The 17,653-nt window shown below is 36.7% G+C and overlaps 1 protein-coding gene across 1 annotated transcript in view; it reads left to right on the forward strand.

Moving 5' to 3' along the window:
* The window catches only part of ntng1a (netrin g1a), a 127,515-nt gene that overhangs the window by 26,242 nt on the left and 83,620 nt on the right, over nucleotides 1-17,653 (forward strand). Inside the window, exon 4 of the mRNA XM_077735850.1 lies at nucleotides 14,090-14,240. The gene's annotated coding sequence lies outside the window, so the exon portion shown is untranslated. The remainder of the gene's footprint in view (nucleotides 1-14,089; nucleotides 14,241-17,653) is intronic.

Raw genomic sequence — 17,653 nt, forward strand, 5'->3', positions numbered from 1 at the left:
ACTGGTGTTTTAAAAATTACCCACAACACATTGTACACTTTTCAAAGTAAGATTTCAGACATCTGCTGTTTGTCAGATGTTACTTAGATCAGTTAGTAGACTCCAGCATAAACACCGTTTGAAGAATTCAAGTCTTGCTTTTAATTAAAATGACCTATTCAACAACCACTTTAATTGAACTGCAGACCTTAGTTCTCACCTGAAACACATTTTCAGAGAATTTGAGTCCCCACAAGTTATAGTTTAGAAATAATCTGCAGTATAGCACAGGCAAATCTGAAAGCCCCTACATTGTCATTTGTAGTTGAACCAAAATTTACGTCAAAATTCAATTACTAACTAACTTCTCGCCAACAAATTGCAGGATTCCGCTGTCATGTAAAGTATAGTTTGGAAAAGATGTTACGATTAGCAAATTTACATTGAAAAAAAATGCATTTACATGTAACTTATTTTATACAAATGCTGTACTAAAGTAATTGACACCCCATTTGTAAGACTGTACTTGAATATCAAAATGTTAAAGATAGCAATCCACCAACAAAGGAAGTATCTTGAAATCTGTTCCGCATGCCTCATATAAACTTGACTAACAAAATAGACGCCGGAACACGCAGTACCACAATCCAATGTGATAGAGAGCATGCAAATGAGAATTTTAGAAGGGTCATAATGTGAAGCAGTACCCCTTTCTCCTCACATCCTCCTGACTATAATCCTGGCACAAAATCAAATCCCACCTCCATACTGAACCTAGATAATTGCAGACAGGGGTCTGATAAGCCCCTGTAATGGAACTCTGTCAATCACTTCATGCCATATACCCTCTCTCTCTCCTGGGTGTTTGCTCAAATTGAATGAAGAAATCCAGGAGCCACTGACATTTAGGTCCACTGCTCTGCTGATTGTGAGGAGAATGTTCCAGTTTAATTTCATTAACAGGGAAAGTAAAAGCAAATTTGCCGTATGAAAAGCAATTAAGGCACTGCTGACTGGAGCTTTTATGCTTGGAAAAGGTCCTCCTCTCATTGTCTCTCTGAGTGTTGAAGAGTTTCCTCAATTCATTGCATGGGCATTTATTATGCAAGCAAAACAGAACTCCGTGAGTAATTTATTGCCGTCAAGGTCACTGTGAGCCGAAGAGCTGATTTTGTAATCCTGCAACTAGAGTATAGATCTGTGGTTATTTCTCCAAATTTGCTGAAACAAATACCTTGCTGACTTTGTTATGAATTTAATCAAATAACTTTTGCGAGCTAAAAAAAATAAATAAATACAAATATAAATATAAATGTAAATATAGAAATAAAAGAATCTTACAATTGTGTTAAAAATGCAGTCTGCAATAACAAAGCACAATCTAATATGAGATGCAAAAGAAAGAAAGTTGGGGGAATGGATGGAAATCAATGGTGGCCTTTACCGCCACAGCTTCAACTTGTAGTTCCCCGCTGCTAGAGTGCCGTGACGTGTTCTCCCCTTTCATCCCATGAACATGCCCCCTCTGAGGTTGGAGAATAGACTGACTGCAGGGTAGAGGTTGCTTGCTACTCACCTGGATTTTTAGAGCCACAATTCTGAAAGCTCTTTGGTCCTCGGTATATTAAAAACACGATGGTTCCTAAGATAGCTGTCAGAATACATCTTTCAAAGGTAGATCTGAACAATGCTGTCACTTGTGTTATTGTACATTGGACAAAAATGGTTCCTATTTAGTTTGGAGGGAGAAAAAATATCGGTGCATTCTTGATCATTGTGTGTCCAATTCATTTGAAAATGTCAGCAAAAAGTGTAGAAAAAGTGTTTGTTCAGAAAATTTGAGGTGAAGTAAAGCCAAAATTTGTTTTTTTCCAGTGCAAAATGATCTGGCTAGATTGTAGGAGGACAATGTAAAAGCAGTTATTGCATTTATTTATTTTGTATGCAAATGGTAAGAATTTATAGCACTTTTGTTGACACTAGTATGATGCCCAAAGCTCCGTACAGACACATCCAGCTATTCACACACCAGTAGGTAGTGCAGCTGCCATGCCCATTGGGAAAGAGATTATTGTCTTTTGATAATAGGCACTCAGAAATTAGATCTAAACAAGAAAATAGAGCGGGAACAAAAGCAAAGAATTTCAACTGGATAATTGGTTTTGAATAAAAAAAGGCCTGCTCTACCAACAAGACCACGGCTACCAATCCCCAAATTTTAGCGGCTCAAGCCTGTGTAGGTTGAAAATCTTTTATACCAAACCAATTACCATCCAGTTGTGACCCAGAGTATGAATATTTTAAATAAATATTGAGCATTAGAAAATATTAGTGGTGAGGAGAATGTAATTTGTTGTGCTTTTGTATTATTGCGATAACTAAAATGAGGTGATGTGGGGAAAAAGGTCATGTCCTTACCCTTTCAGTTTTAAACCTTAATCAAAGGTTTATGCTCTATGAGTGCTCTTATTTTTTTCACTTGAGTATTTAGAGAAACACAAAGTAGACTTGTTCCTTTATGCAATAAAACAGCAATGGGTTATTTCTAATGGGTAAAAGGGACCAAGGCCCAGGGAGAAATCCTCGGGGGCAGACTCTGCCACATTGTTTATCTCCACACCGTGCCCCTCGCTGCTCCTGTCTCATTAGTAACACAAGGGAGTGTCACAGCGTGGCTAGCTGGCTAAAAGAAGTTGACCTTGCTCACAAGTGGAACCATTCTTGGAATTTGCACTTCATCAAGTTTGGAGGGGAGGATATGATTTCATATTTTTCTACTTCTATTCATTGAATACTTTGGAGGGCTTATGTATTTAGTATGAAGCTGATTTTACTTAAAGACAGACAAACAAAGACCTTGAAGTAAAATTGCAAGACTTATTGTCAGTGATGGGTGATTTTTGCATTGTGAAACCCTGAGAGGCTAGATTAGAATTCAAAGTGGTTCCCAGGAGGATGATAAAATGGTGCAAAGGGGTTTTTGACAGTGGATGAAATGAGATGCAGAAAGGCCATGACAAAAAAAAAAAACACTTGGAGACCAAAAAAATAAAAATAGGATTTAACCAAAAAACATTTGAAGAATACTTAATCAAGCTGACATACTCATGACTAGCCACACTACACTTTTAATTGACAATATTGCTCTGAGACATCATTTTATTGTGGTAGAGAAGTTTCTATGTCCAAATGATCCAAGGATCTATACTTTTTGCCTCTAGCAGGGTCACCCATGACAAAGGGCACTAGAAAAGACACAATTCTAATGGAACTGATAAAGTACAACCTCACATTTAGGAGGTTAGTGAAGTTTTCTCTCCCTGAAAGTGGAATGTGGCATGGTCCTGAGTGGTGTTTGGGAGTTTGCCAACCAGTTTGAATGTCTTTTGTGGACATTTAGAGCAGAGATGAAAGGCAAATCTCTTTGTTTTACTAAACAATTTATGCCTTCTGCCCACACCTTCCACAAGCTGTGAGTTTTGACAAAGAAAAAACAGGATACAACCAGTCAAAATGGGTTTTCTCACCGAGGAGTCCAAGCTCTCTCTCTCTTAGATATATACTCAGTGTGACATTGTTTCACATATTTTACCTTGATCACTTCTCGACTTGATAGTGAATTAATTTTCTTCTCAAATGTTAATTACCATTCTCTTTGAAATCAGATTTTCAGCAGGTGGTCACTAAATGTATATTTGTGTTGTTTTACGGAGACATATGTTGCAAAGATTAAAAGCCCTTTCTTTGTGGAGTTACACTTTGATAAAATGGAATTGAATTCATTTGAGGTGTCAACGTGACGAGATGCTTCACAGTCATATTAATCAGCTGTAATGAAGTTGGAAATGGAAAAGTTGTTAACAAAGCTTCAACCACCTCTCCAGCTGTGTTGGTCCATCTCAAAACATTTTCGTTTATCTCAATCAACCAAAACAAGATGCAACTTTAATCACATGGGTTTGGAAAAATCTATATTATGGTTGATGAATACCCCTTTCTTGAGTATTAGCAACTGTGCCTCTCAAACATAGCCTTACTTATTATTATTAATTTCACTAAATGACCAATTAAGCAAATGTAATCGTGGTAAAGTATGAGAGTACATGGAGGCTTTTACTTTAATTCACAATCCGATGACTGGTTTGTTGTTTGTGACTAAAGCTTAAAGGAAGATTTCCCTCTATAAATCTCTGAGGGGAAAAACCCCTGAATGCAGTTTTACTCTTGTACCATTTCCAAATTAAAATGTTTCTTCCCTGACCATCCTCTCATCCCTGTCCGTGTATGAAGAGGGATTAGGTTGGCACAAAAGACTGACAATACCTCACCTAAGTCAAACCACATTCTATCACTGAAGTTTAGGGCACACTACTAGTTTATTTATTTATTCATGACAACTGCTCTATATACATATCTGTATAAATATGTTGACTGAATTTTTTAAAATTATTTTCTATATTTTTTTTCCTTAATGCAAGAGACAACTAGTTTATGATTGGAGACGAAGAAAAAAAATCCACCAAAATGCAATTAATTGATATTTTTCTACGTAATCGTGGCAATGAATTATATCAGGGATGAATTCAAGTTCATTTTCACAGGTTTTTCCAAAATCTTAGTTCTACCATTGTGTAAAAAGGTTCATCAGAATGGCTTGCTTCAAACTGAGCCAAGGTTAATGTTGTTAGTCCTGTCTGTGCCTTTCCTGCTATGACAAATCAAAATGTCTGCAGGGAAGCAGTTTCCTACTGAAATCTCATTGAATATAGCTGACACCCCACTTTAACTTGGGATTACAAAGTCGCCAATAGAGAAAAATATATATTTCAGGTGTTTGACGTGATGATTCTTAAAGATTAATATAGTAACTAATTGTTGACAGTGCTGAAGTGCCATATGTAACAATGGAATGCCATTGGACAGATGTAGCTGTTTACTAGAAAGCCAGAGTAGATAAACTATAAAAAGATTAAAAAATAGATTGAGTTCCCTTCCTTCCCCATTATGCTTCCGTTTGCATTGCTGCATTCTTCAAAAGTCAGCATAATATCCATCTGGATTTTCCCCACCTCCGCTGCAAGTTCCACCATCTTACAGCAAAAAATACAGAACAAGAAATTATTATCTTTGCTCAGTGATATCAAACCATGACTCCAGTTTAAACTCATTTGAAAACCATATGCTCATTCATCAGATTTCACTCACTAGAATACAAAATAGATTTTCATGACATCAGCTGAACCATGAATGGGAAACTTATATTAGTTCTTTTTTTTTTACTTTTTTGGGAAACCCAGCACAATGTGCTCCTTTCAAGAATTACGTAGCAAATGTATAAGGTTCTCAATTGAAGATGTTGCAAACATTGGTCACTGCTTATTTGAGTTATTTGAGTTGCATGTCTAGTTGCCTGAGTAAATATTGTATTATATTTAGTAGCCTGCAGCACTTTTGGGGGAAAAATGGCTCTTTGTATTTAAACTAACATTTTCTGGGTCATTCTGACAAGTGAAGGGCATTCCAAAAACACAGTGATACTAACTGATCCAATCTCTATTAGTTATATGTTTTTTGTTTGAAATGATTGACCTTTGGACAGTTCCTAATTATTATTATCCTGAATTATTATTAGTATCCTTGTCGTGTGACCTTGTTAAAGTTGAACTTATAGCGCACAAAGTCTGTCTTGTATGTAGACATTAAAGAAATTATGTATTGTGAAGCCAGTCTTTAAGAATAGGAAATCATGCATTCATAAAAAGATTTAGTTAGGGTGTTCATTTCATCTATTTATTTATTTTTAGTAGCTTTGTAGATGACCCGAACTCTGTATTAATCATACAAAACAATATCTTCGAATGCCTTTGTTCATGCATACAATTATGAGGTGTAGTTGCATTGGTTTGTTTTGTCTAGATTTCACCAGTATCCTATTGAATTGTACACATCAGATTCAGCCACTGCTGCGTGACTCGTAAAACAGTTTTAAAATACTTGCAGATGTTCTCATGAAAGGCATTGGTGGCTGATGTGGCTGTAGCTTCAGGGTAGACTAAATTTCATGAAGCAGTGACTTGGAGGGGATGAAGAAGCTGTTTTCAATGGTCCCAAGAGACAAGCTGTATATTTACTATAATCCCAAGCCTGAGAGGCATCTACTTCTAATCACCTCCATCCTCCTCCTTAAGACAGATAGAGATCAGTGCCTATTATAGACCTCATAAAGCCAGGCTTTCAGATGATTGTCACTCTACACAGAATGTTATTTATTCAAATTGGAAGTAGACTGTATTGTTTATGTGCTTTACTGTTTGTACTACATACTAATGATTGCATGGCATGATGGTAGATATTGTCCAAAACTGCCGCCATCCGAAGTGGTAGTTCAAACTCCATAGTAGTTTCATTTTAGAACTTTATTTGTAAATTGAATTTGATGAAATTAGGGGTTAATTATTTATTCTGGTTTACTGCAATCGTCTTTGGAGCAGTCATTTGATGCTTGTTGTAATAATGGAAGACAGTGCAAAATGTGGCAAAATGTATCTTTTCTATCTGATTAATAATCTGTTTCCTTGTCAATCATGCAATAATCTGTTTAAAATGTTAAAATACCTATAGCATGCTTTAAATGTCTTTATGATGAACCATTACACTTTTCCTGTCTCACGGTCCACGACTAAACATCTTATTAATTACTAATTTATCGGTGTCAGTTGACACAAAAAAGAAAAAGAATCACTAACATATTTATAGTTAAAATATTTTCAACGGATTGGGGCAGTTATTGAAACACTTCCAAATAAAATTTCTCAGAGACAAATAATTGGGTTACGCCTAGGCCATTACATGGCAGAGAACATATCACTTTCTGGGGGGGAAAATGTTGGTCCACCATATTGGAAGATTAAGCAAATTAATCCCTTCCTTATAGTTAATCCCTTTCCTTATCATACGATTATGAAAATACAGATCCCTCCCTCCTCTCAGATATTAAAATGCTCCCAGAATATAACGCCTAGTATTAAGAGGAAAAGAATCCATAAAAGAAGAAAGGAAAAAATAGTTTTATGTTTTCTTGTGTTTGGATTTCCTTCTGTTATTTATAATTGCACTGCTCTGGTTCTAGTCCAGAGATTTATGAATGATGTCAGGGGGGCAGCCAGGCTTTCAAACTCAGTAGTTGACAGTCTGCTAACTTTCATGCATTTATGCGAGTGAGAGATGTATGTGCGATTGTTGCTGCCGTGGTTTACAGTGACATGGAAACCAAGACAACAGGGCTTTATTTAGCCAGTGTTTTTGGCCCTGGTGTTGGCAAAAGTGGACCAGTAAACATTTTAGGTGATAAATTATTAGTATTTGGGGCCAGTCTTGCTTGTAAAGTTGCAAATGTAAGCTATTTACCATTTGGTAGATCTGATGTGAATGGAGCCCTAGATGTGTCCTTGGTGTGTTTTTCTCTTTATTTGAGCCTTATGGACCGTGTTATGCTGCTTCAGCCTCCAATTTGAATTTAACAATGTGTTTTATGTTGATATTGGTGCTTTTATAAAAATATTTTAGGTACATTGATACTTAATGTGATGTCTTCCTTCACCATTTTCAGTCTTCGTTCCGAGATGTTTAAAGAGTTGTGTGATTAATGTTCAGAATACAAAACAATCAAAAAAATATGGAACACAGCTGTTGGTTATGTATATGTCATATGCGTGTGGTTTAATGAGTTTACTTAAGAACTATTTATTGATAGGATAAAAACGTTTAACAAACTAGGAAAAATTCTAAGCCTTTAACCTTTTCAGAGAGCAAATCAGACAACTGCACTACCTGTTCTTGGGAGGCAGGGGTAGCTACATTGCATTATTAGCACATTACCCAAAATTTCAAATGTCATTCAGCTACAATGGAGACAATAGACCAAGGGAAATATCTTTTGTTCAAAAGATAATCTCTTCTTCAATTTCAAAGATCGCTGTGATATACACAACGGTTCATTATTGAGGTTCTGCACATGTTTAGGAGGAAATGCAGAGCAAATTTTATTTTTAAATGAATAACAATCTGAGCACATTGAGAGGAGCGAGAGCATAATATTTCAAAAATGAAAATACCAACTATTTGTTCCCGCTATGGTTAAAAAAAAAATGGGCGATATGATACTTCCATCTACAGTTATTTTAATCTTGTCTTCCTAAACAGATGCGAAGTATGCTGCATCTAATATTTTCCTGTCAATATTGCTCATCAAACAGAATCGGGTCAAAAACATGCTTCTGCCCATTCATGTTACAGGATTAAGCTAAATCATGCACAACATAAAAATACACATACATAAATAATCCTTTGTGGATCAGTACATGTCTCCGGACAGTTGTTCCTTGCTTTACTTCATGACAATGCCTGCACATGTTTTAGATGCAATACGATTTTTCTCTCGCCTCATCTTAGTGAAGTAACTCTCACTGACTAACTATGTAATGAAATAGTTTACAGGTATTTCCGAACCCAACATAATTTCTTTCTTTTTCCTTCTTAATCCGAAATTATATCCTTTGGTTATATGACCCGTGGAGATCACAGGTCCTTTGGAAAGTCGACATTTATAACAGAACCAAAACAACCTGAACATTCAGTGTGTGCAGCATATGGTGTGAGCAATTCTAATTTGTTTTCTGCTTTTTTTTATCACATTCAAATTAATTTCATTGTGTAAATTGGGATTCCTAATTAGCACTTAGTAAAAAAAACAACAACAAGCAGCTTCAGTCAATAGCTGGATATCTAAGGTTTGTAACATGGTAAGCAGGGGCAATAACTGACTGTTAGAGAGCCCCCCTATGCTTTTCTAATAAAACACAGCGTGGTAATATCTTAAAAAGCACTTTGTAAGTGTGAATCAAGTACTTGTTAACCTCTCAAAAATATTGGAAACTGGATGAATTGACAGCAATGGAGTACACAGAAAAATATTAACTAAAATATGTTGTAACCTACCTAAATTAATGTTTTCTTTGCTACGTGTTATAGATTCCAGATTGTTATTTGGCCAGTCGTTCTGCATCAGCATGATTTCTTTTGACCTTCAGAGAATTATTGTGTGATTACTATAGATGAAGGAATGTTTACCAGGGATGGCAGAGCATACTTAACACAGATGTTTGCACAATACTGCTAGGAGACAAAGTTAAAAGATTTTGTCATGGTTGCTGCCTAACAAGCAATGACCAAAGGTACCTGTGTCTGTCATAATGAGGCATTGTGCTATCAGCAAACACAGGATTGAAATGACACCACTAGTAATGTTTCTTTCTCACATTTTGCATAATGACCCAATCGAATCAGACTATAGACAGCACATTTTGGGCTAAGTGGATTTTTCAAAATGCTGTTGCATAAAACTGTCATAGAATTCTTTCATATCATACCCGAGAGAGAGAGAGAGAGAGAGAGAGAGAGAGAGAGAGAGAGAGAGAGAGAGAGAGAGAGAGAGAGAGACAGAGAGAGAGAGTCACATGCATATAAAAGTCTTGCAAGTAGACACCTTATCATAAATAACTTTCAAAATAAGCTTTCAAACCGAGTATTATTTCTTCTTAACAATGCAAAATTTAAAACAATCGTTTGGCTAAATATGCTTTCACAGAAGTCCCTTTGCATTAAAACAGCTGGCCTACATGAATACCAATCAACCTGGAATGATTTTAGAGTGCTAGAATGAAAACTCCACAGGGAGATGAAATATCAGCCCACAAGCAGTAATAACTGCAGAATCCCAAGGATGAAAGATTATTAGGCGTAAAGATGACTCCACCCTGAGACTTGTACAAGCACAGCTTGATGTGCATTGCTGTGTAAAGCTGTTTGTCGCTATTTTATAATGGAACTTGTGAAACATAATCCTTTGTGTTCATATTTTTCAATTACGTGACATTCGCAGATATAACATCACTTAAATTAATTTCATGTGTCAAAGGTCTTTTTTTATACACAATGTATAGCCTTTCTAAATGAGAAGGATAGTAATAAGAAGTAATTTACCAATTTTGGAAATGAGATTAACATTTATTATCCTAGAAGAGCTTTCCTATTTAAGAAAGTTATAGTGGAAATAAATTGATATGTACTGTATTTTTCCAGACTAAAAGAGAAGTTTTTATCCTAGTCTGGCTTAGCCTGCAACTTATATCTTTTATTTTATTTCACTCTGACCATCAACAGATTTTTACATTGTTTTTAGGTTACAGTTATAAAAAAAGTTAATATATAACATAAATACGTGCATATTTTGTCTGTTCTTTCCTATTTTACTAATAATTTAACATATAATGTTTGTTCTTGGTTTCTGAGAATTACAAAAACTGCCACCAGAAATGTGACTTATATCCAGCGCGAATTATAGTCTGAAAATAATTTAATTAAAGTACATAAAGGGCCATAATATTGAACACATCCTCAGGATTAAGTCAGCACGAGAGGAGGCCATTGTCCTCACACAATCGGAAAATCAAGGTACACAAACATTGTTGTTGGCTCTCAACACTCAACAGAGGGTAAACCTTTCCTCATCAAAGTCAATCCTCTCTTCGCTTCTGTCAAAGAAACCCAGTGGGATACTGTGGTAGAACAGTGGTGGGTCTTAAGTTAAGACCCAGGTTGCTGCCACGCTTTCAAAATAAAAGGAACAAATATTAACGATAAAATGTAGAAAATAGGAAAAAGAAAATGGGAGTTCAAAAGTCGCTTCTAACTTAGAAAATGTGTTTAAACATGAACCAATTCAATTAAAACACAAACTCCTTTAATTGTAGATAATTAAGTTTCTTAATGCGTCTTTCACCATGTGTTTTTGTGATATTGCCATGATGGGTAAATACAAAACCACATTTAAGTTATTTTTCTACACTTTGCTGGGACTCTTTTTAAAGTAACTCTTAAACTCAACACAGTAAATGTGGATTCAGGAATATTTTCTCAATCTGCTTGCTGATCTGTTTTGAACTTGACCAACTAATGCAATCAGAACATTACCCCTAAGCCCTTTGATTGTGCCTACAAAAGTTGATGGTCTCTCAGCTTGTAAGCTGCCTATCAGATAATAGGCAAGACTGGGGTGCCAGCCAGTGCAACAATGAAGGCGCGTACCCGGTGTTGTCACCAGACGTCCAGCATGTCTTTTCCTGCCCTGTCTTAGTACTCTCTCTAGGGAAATCTCCCATGAGCAGCTGTCCTTATCAATGTGCCAGCTCTCCGCTCACTTCCTACCTGGGTCGCATTCTTCATGACAGCAACACAGAGGTAGCGGTAATCTGCCAAGACTTCAGCAAAATTAAATCGCCAACCAGGCCACGGGATGAGAAGCAATAGGGAAAGATTTGCTTCTCACTGTGATATGGCAGTTGAGGCCAAGCACATTAATATGCGTTGCATCTGCCAAAGACGCAAACTGCTCACTGCACTAATCTTCAACCTAAGCCTAGTCGTCTTAAAAATTCATTATATCTGTACGACAAAACATTTTCTGAATGTATTTCTCCCGTCTATCATTTTCTGAAGCGCTTTATCCTCACTAGGGGGTCGTAGGGGGTGCTGGAGCCTATCCCAGCTGACTTCTGGCCAGAGGTGGCAGACAGACTCAATTGGTGGCCAGCCAATCGCAGGGCACAAGGAGAGAAGCAACCATTCATGCTCACACTCATACCTCGGGGCAATTTAGAGTGTCCAATCAGCTTACGATGCATGTCTTTAGAACCCGGAAAAAAACCCACGCAGGCCCGGGAAGAACATGTAAACTCTACACAGGTGGATCACTCATCCACCGCGCCACCCCTGAATGTATTTATCATAAATAATATGTTTATATATATTTTATCCAAGTATATCGTTGAGCCGAAGACTCAATGAGTGCCCATAATTTTGTCTAGTTAATAAGTCAAATTGTGTTGTCGCAGTTCATAAAATTCTGGACGCTTTACTCATAGAGACATTTCCAGACTAGGCTGATAACAAAATAATTACTTGTGTTGTTTAATTTCACACAGTGGGCGGTATGGGCCCTCCAGTGAACCGGCAATTTTAAACAAGCAATTAAAAGGTACTTTTTACATTAGAAAAGCATCTAATGGAATGAATGTAAAATCTTTACACATGGCGAGAACCACGTTGACCAGTTGGCACGATATATTTTAACACAAACAAATTGTTAGCCGTGCTCACACCCGACTGATAATCTGACAGTGGGGGACTCGTCCAGAACTATGAGAGAAATCAGCCGAGTGGCTCTACAGAATGACACCATGTTGTCGCGTGGTAGAATCTTTTTTCCATTGTGCCTTTTTCATGCTATTCCAGAATCCTTTTGACACGCACCTAGACTGTTAAACCCCTCAACAGCATGAGTGGTTCACAATCAAAAACAGTTTATTGCATAAAAACCCATTTTCTTTTTAAAGGAGAAATGAAAAAGAAAGAGATTTGTGGTCATGCAATATTTGGTACAATATCTAGAAATCCAATATGTGTAAGTAAGGCAGGACCAACCACATTGCTTGCAATATTAACTAGATATACTATTTATATTTTGCTTCTAAAATATATCGGGGATTCTCTCTCTATCTATAATAATATATATATATATTATTTTTCTTTTTTTCTCCATGTTATGGGAGTAAGACATACTGTTAGTGTTGAAGACACGCGTGGGCAGTCTCTCTGGGCCAATTGTTTTGTAATGTGTTAAACTATTGCTGTTGATAACTGTTGAGAAGAAGGATTGTATTGATTATATGACAAGTCTATGTTGCCTTTAAAACCAGTGTGCCCATGTTCATCTCCATCGCATGCCAGGTTCTAGCAGTTTACTGGGCTTGAGCATGGTTAGAGACTTTCACAATATCCAAACATTTTTGACCTCAGGAAAACTGTACAACATTGCAGAGTGCGCCCTTGAGTTACCAAATATGTTTTGAGGCTAAGAGGCACCTTGTGGCATATGAACTAAGTGACTCTACAGTCTTCCACTGTAACAGCGGATCTTGTTACTGATAAACAGTAATTTATTATTCAAGTGCAACCTGTAGTAGATACAATATGAGCCTACCTATTTGCGACATACAACACCTTGACATTTGAAAAATTTTGCACACAGTATAGAATGTCACCCAACTTGAGACTATAATAGTCTTTTTGTGAGTCCCACTGGGAAAAGTATATTAGCAACTGCATGTATACTCTAAATATTGCTCAGGTATTTTTACTGCGCCAAGACCTTAAGACCGTGAGACCTTTCACGTCCGGAGCCGCTGAGTCTGGACAACGGCGGAAGGCCAAAGTGCTCTTCTCTAATATAATGTACACACATGCATGCACAACCACACACACTTTAAGAGGGATATTGCTTCTTTTTTTTAATCTGGAGCATGCAAAGTGCACTCAGCTTCATCGCATAAACACAGACCCGGACAAGAATCTGATATCACCTCATAGTACCATTCAAAATGTATCGATTTTCAACTTTTCATCAACAGCAAGAACATTATAGTAATATAAAGCTGGTTCATCACTACATTGTGAGAAATAGCTTGCTGAGATAACGCCATAATTACTTGAGCTTGTGCTTATTTCTAATAGACTCGGCTTGAAACACAATGATCTGAAGACATGTTTCGTTAATGCGCCGCACGTAGCAGTTTAACATCAATGAAGCTATGTTTTAGTAATTGCGAGCCATCTGTTTTTCCAAAAAGGCCAACCTGATTTTTAAGATCTTTCTCTTTGTGTGTCTCCAACTGGGACTTGTGACGAAGAAGGCCTAACACTTAACAAGGGAAACGGTGGCACAAGTGATTAAAGCAATTGTTCCTTGTAGAATATGCAGAGTTTAATTGGGAAAACACCAAAGCTAAATCTATTGTGTATTCTTAAGAAAGTATACTGAATTCCAAACAAAACTACTGAACCGGAATGCAGATTTTGTCTTCAAATCATTCAATATGAACATTTTGAATGTTTTGCTACATAACTCTATCTGTATATGTCATTCTAAGACAGGAATAAAAAGGCCCACAGCATATTAAAGCGGCTACTCAAATGCCTTTATTTTTTTGTTCAGATTCGGCACAGCAGCAGAGTGGGAGGTTAAATAAAGCGGCGTGGCTTGTTCTATAGCTTGCATCAGATGACTTAATCAGACCATAAAGAAGGTCTCACTTAGAGATGCTGTGTTGCCCCGGTGCTGTGGATTTCATCAGCCTTCAAGATGGGTGAGATATGCTCCCTTTGAAAATAATGTGCCCTATCTCTGTCTAAGAAGTGACAAATTTATCGCCACCATGGACTATTTACAATCCGTCTGAAGCGTGATGATCAGAACTGTTATTTAAGTTGCAGTGCTACAGCCGTATGCCCCTAAATATGAATGTGAGCATGAATAGTTGTCTGTCCTCTTGTGCCCTGCGATTGGCTGGCCACTGACTCCGGGTGCCCCTAATCTGGTTCCCGTAGTTAGCTGATATAGACTCCAGCACCCCCACAACCCTTGTGAGAATAAGCGGTTCAGAAAATGAATGAATGAATTGAAAAAACATGTTTAAAATACCTTAAAAATTAATTTAGCTAAATGTCATTAATTGGAGTATCAGAAATATTTTGTTATTTTTAACTTATAGAATTAAAATATATATATTTATATTGCAAGCCAATTCACGTGACACTCTACTTATTCTTTTTGTGGCATTTGCAAATCACATCATATGGATTTCCCACAATTAAAAATAACTATATATTTAGTTCTGCATAATCAGCCATTATCATTAAATTACCCTCATTTTGACGCATTCTAAACTACTACTTTAAAATAATAATGAAATATTCATTTGCTAATCTGAGAAAGATACAGCTATAATCAATACAATCTAATCTGTATTTAATGAATAATGAATTACATGTCAACCACAGTGAATCGCCAATGCTCCATTCAATAAAAATGTGTTCCATTTAATAAATATGCTCAGCATGTATAAATATTTTAAAGGATGGCACCGTTAAGTGGTTGTCAGATTTAAAAAAAAAACAATTCTATAATAACAACCTGAAGCTATCGGTTAACCTGCGTACTTTAGCACATTCCCATTTACTGGCTTTGTATTTATTTGTGAGTCAGATGAGTTGAGTAGAATACGCCGCATACCATCTTTATCAATTGCTGACAAATACATTAATTTGATCAATTTAATCCCAAAAAGATAATTGTTTGCGCCAATAGCCATAATACCAATATTGCACCTTTTCAGTCGGATATCAGTCATGGGATTAAGTTGCTGTAATAAAAAGTGATTTTAATAACAACAACAACATTAGCTGCTGTTTGCAGTGAAGCAAAATTTGAGTGTAAATACATATTAATGCTCTAAGAGCTCACATGTTTCTAATTTCTCAGTATGTGAATCTTCTTTTCTTGTTGACAACTTCTTTTAGTGCTGGCATGGAAATTATGACTGATTTATGTCAAGATGTTGTTCCTTTTGGACACCTGTATTCATCTAGCTTCCACTTTTGCAGCCTCTGCTCACTCTCTGCATCTATATAAACTCCTACTACTCCGCTTTCTCTCGCTATTCCTTCCCTCACTTTAGTGCCTTTTCGATTGGAGTGACAGTCTTTACAATATGTCACTGTGAATCTACCTCACCTTTAATATTTCAAGAAAAAGTCCAATAGTGCCGAGTGGTGAAGTGCCCTGAAAATTGACGTGAAGCTTCTACTTTACTTACATCTTTTTTATGAACACAACTAAACAAGTCAGAGGAAAGAGTCATCCACAGTATGTAGTCTACCTGTATAATCTACCTGTATGTATTGTGGAGCTGTAGAGGACATCACAATACATACGTGCATATGTAATCAATGTCCAAAGTCAATTAGATCAACGATAGTATTTTATTAGTAAATTGGTAAAACTTTGTGTTGCATCAGTTGGACCAAAAGCCTGCATCCACTGGGGCCCATTGTGGAATAGTTTGATCTTAGAAGCATTTAATCATTCATAATTTTGTGTTTGGATAAATAATCAATGTTCAAAAAGAGCAGCTACCTATTCCAGGTGGTGGATCTAAATAAAAGATAAAGTTGTATTTGTTCAAGTAGTTCTGTTCTGTTCATTCACTGCAATGAACTCCTCACTAAAGACTTTGACTGGGTCTAGTGTTTCTATAGAGCGGAGGTGAAAGACAATATCTTTGTCGCCTTGCCTCACTTCATTCAGACAGGAGCTTGATCAATCTTTTGGCTCTGTATGGACTGGGACTGCTGTTTCAAGGCGTCACTGTGCTCGTTTGTGATGACTACCCTTCAGCTGCCCCCCACCTCCAAACCCAGACTAGTCCAATCGTACCACAGAGACCCTTAAAAGAAGAGTTACAGTAAATAAGAGTAACTTGATACCAGAGGTTCACTGCTTTCTTTAGCTGTTGTTAAAATGTGTCCTCCTATTTGACACTACATTCAATCCCAATGATATTCCATTTTTCCCACATTTGTATAACCTCTATGCCAAGATGATCCAATCTCAAACCAAAGTCAATCAGTTACTGAGTCAACAATGACTGAAATGACATGGTTCTGCTTAGAAATATTCCTTCACCTTGGCCAATTCTTTATAACCTATTTTTGCATACTAAATAATGGTTTAATCTCACTGACGTGGACCCAAGTGAATCAAGGGGATAACCTGAAGAGTTCATCCGAGTTGGTGTTTATCCGGGCCACGGCTTGGGGGTAGATGCGAGGGTGCAGAACGGGTGAGCTGGAGCTCAATGGGGTGTGTGCATACATGATTTATGTGGCTTAGCCTCCGAGGGGGAGATAGAGACGACCTTCTGTAGAGTCAGAGCCAAAGCTCTCTCCCTATAAGTGAAAAGTGTGCTTGATTGCGGGAGGAAAGATGATACAATACAAGAAAGGTCATGTTACTACCTATGATGTGGATATTGCGTCTCATTAAAAGGTTTACAGTTGTAACATTATCTTTGAACTTCACAGGCATTCCTTATTTTGCCAAAGCATAGTTACTTCATGAAAATGTTTGGATGTGTTGGCCTTTGGTGTTTTTACATAACAAATAGTGCTGTCCTTTGGTCCTTGACAATTTAATCCTAAATCAATGAGGATCTTAACCTGTTGTGTTTTTTGTGGACCGTTGTCAAAACAAGATAAGATAGGGTTCGGTTCTGCAGTCAGTCATTGTGATTCAACCCGTACAGCAAAATCATACTTTGACTGTATGCTGTTAAAACAGATTATAGAAAAATATAGTGTCAATCTATCACCTGTTAAACTCAGATTATTAATTTGATAATGTCTAAAACTAAATGAATTACTAGTCTTTATTTGAAAATGATGAAAGGAACAATACATACAGCTTTGCTAGACTGTGTCTAAATTACCTGAAATGAATTATAAACAAGAGCATAACCCTGTTATTTAAATAATATTTGATATTTTTTAATTATTGAATTTGAATCATGTCATGTTTAGTGATTGCTGGGTATGTTATTTTCCTCTATGCCCAGAGTCTTGTTTGTTAAATGCTGCAAAATTTCATTCTTCAGCCATTGGCCAGCCAAGACAATTTAAATACAAAAACAAGCAAGAAAATTTCAAAGAAACTAAATAAAAA

This window comes from Stigmatopora nigra, chromosome 16, assembly GCF_051989575.1.
Source record: "Stigmatopora nigra isolate UIUO_SnigA chromosome 16, RoL_Snig_1.1, whole genome shotgun sequence".
Lineage (NCBI taxonomy): Eukaryota > Metazoa > Chordata > Actinopteri > Syngnathiformes > Syngnathidae > Stigmatopora > Stigmatopora nigra.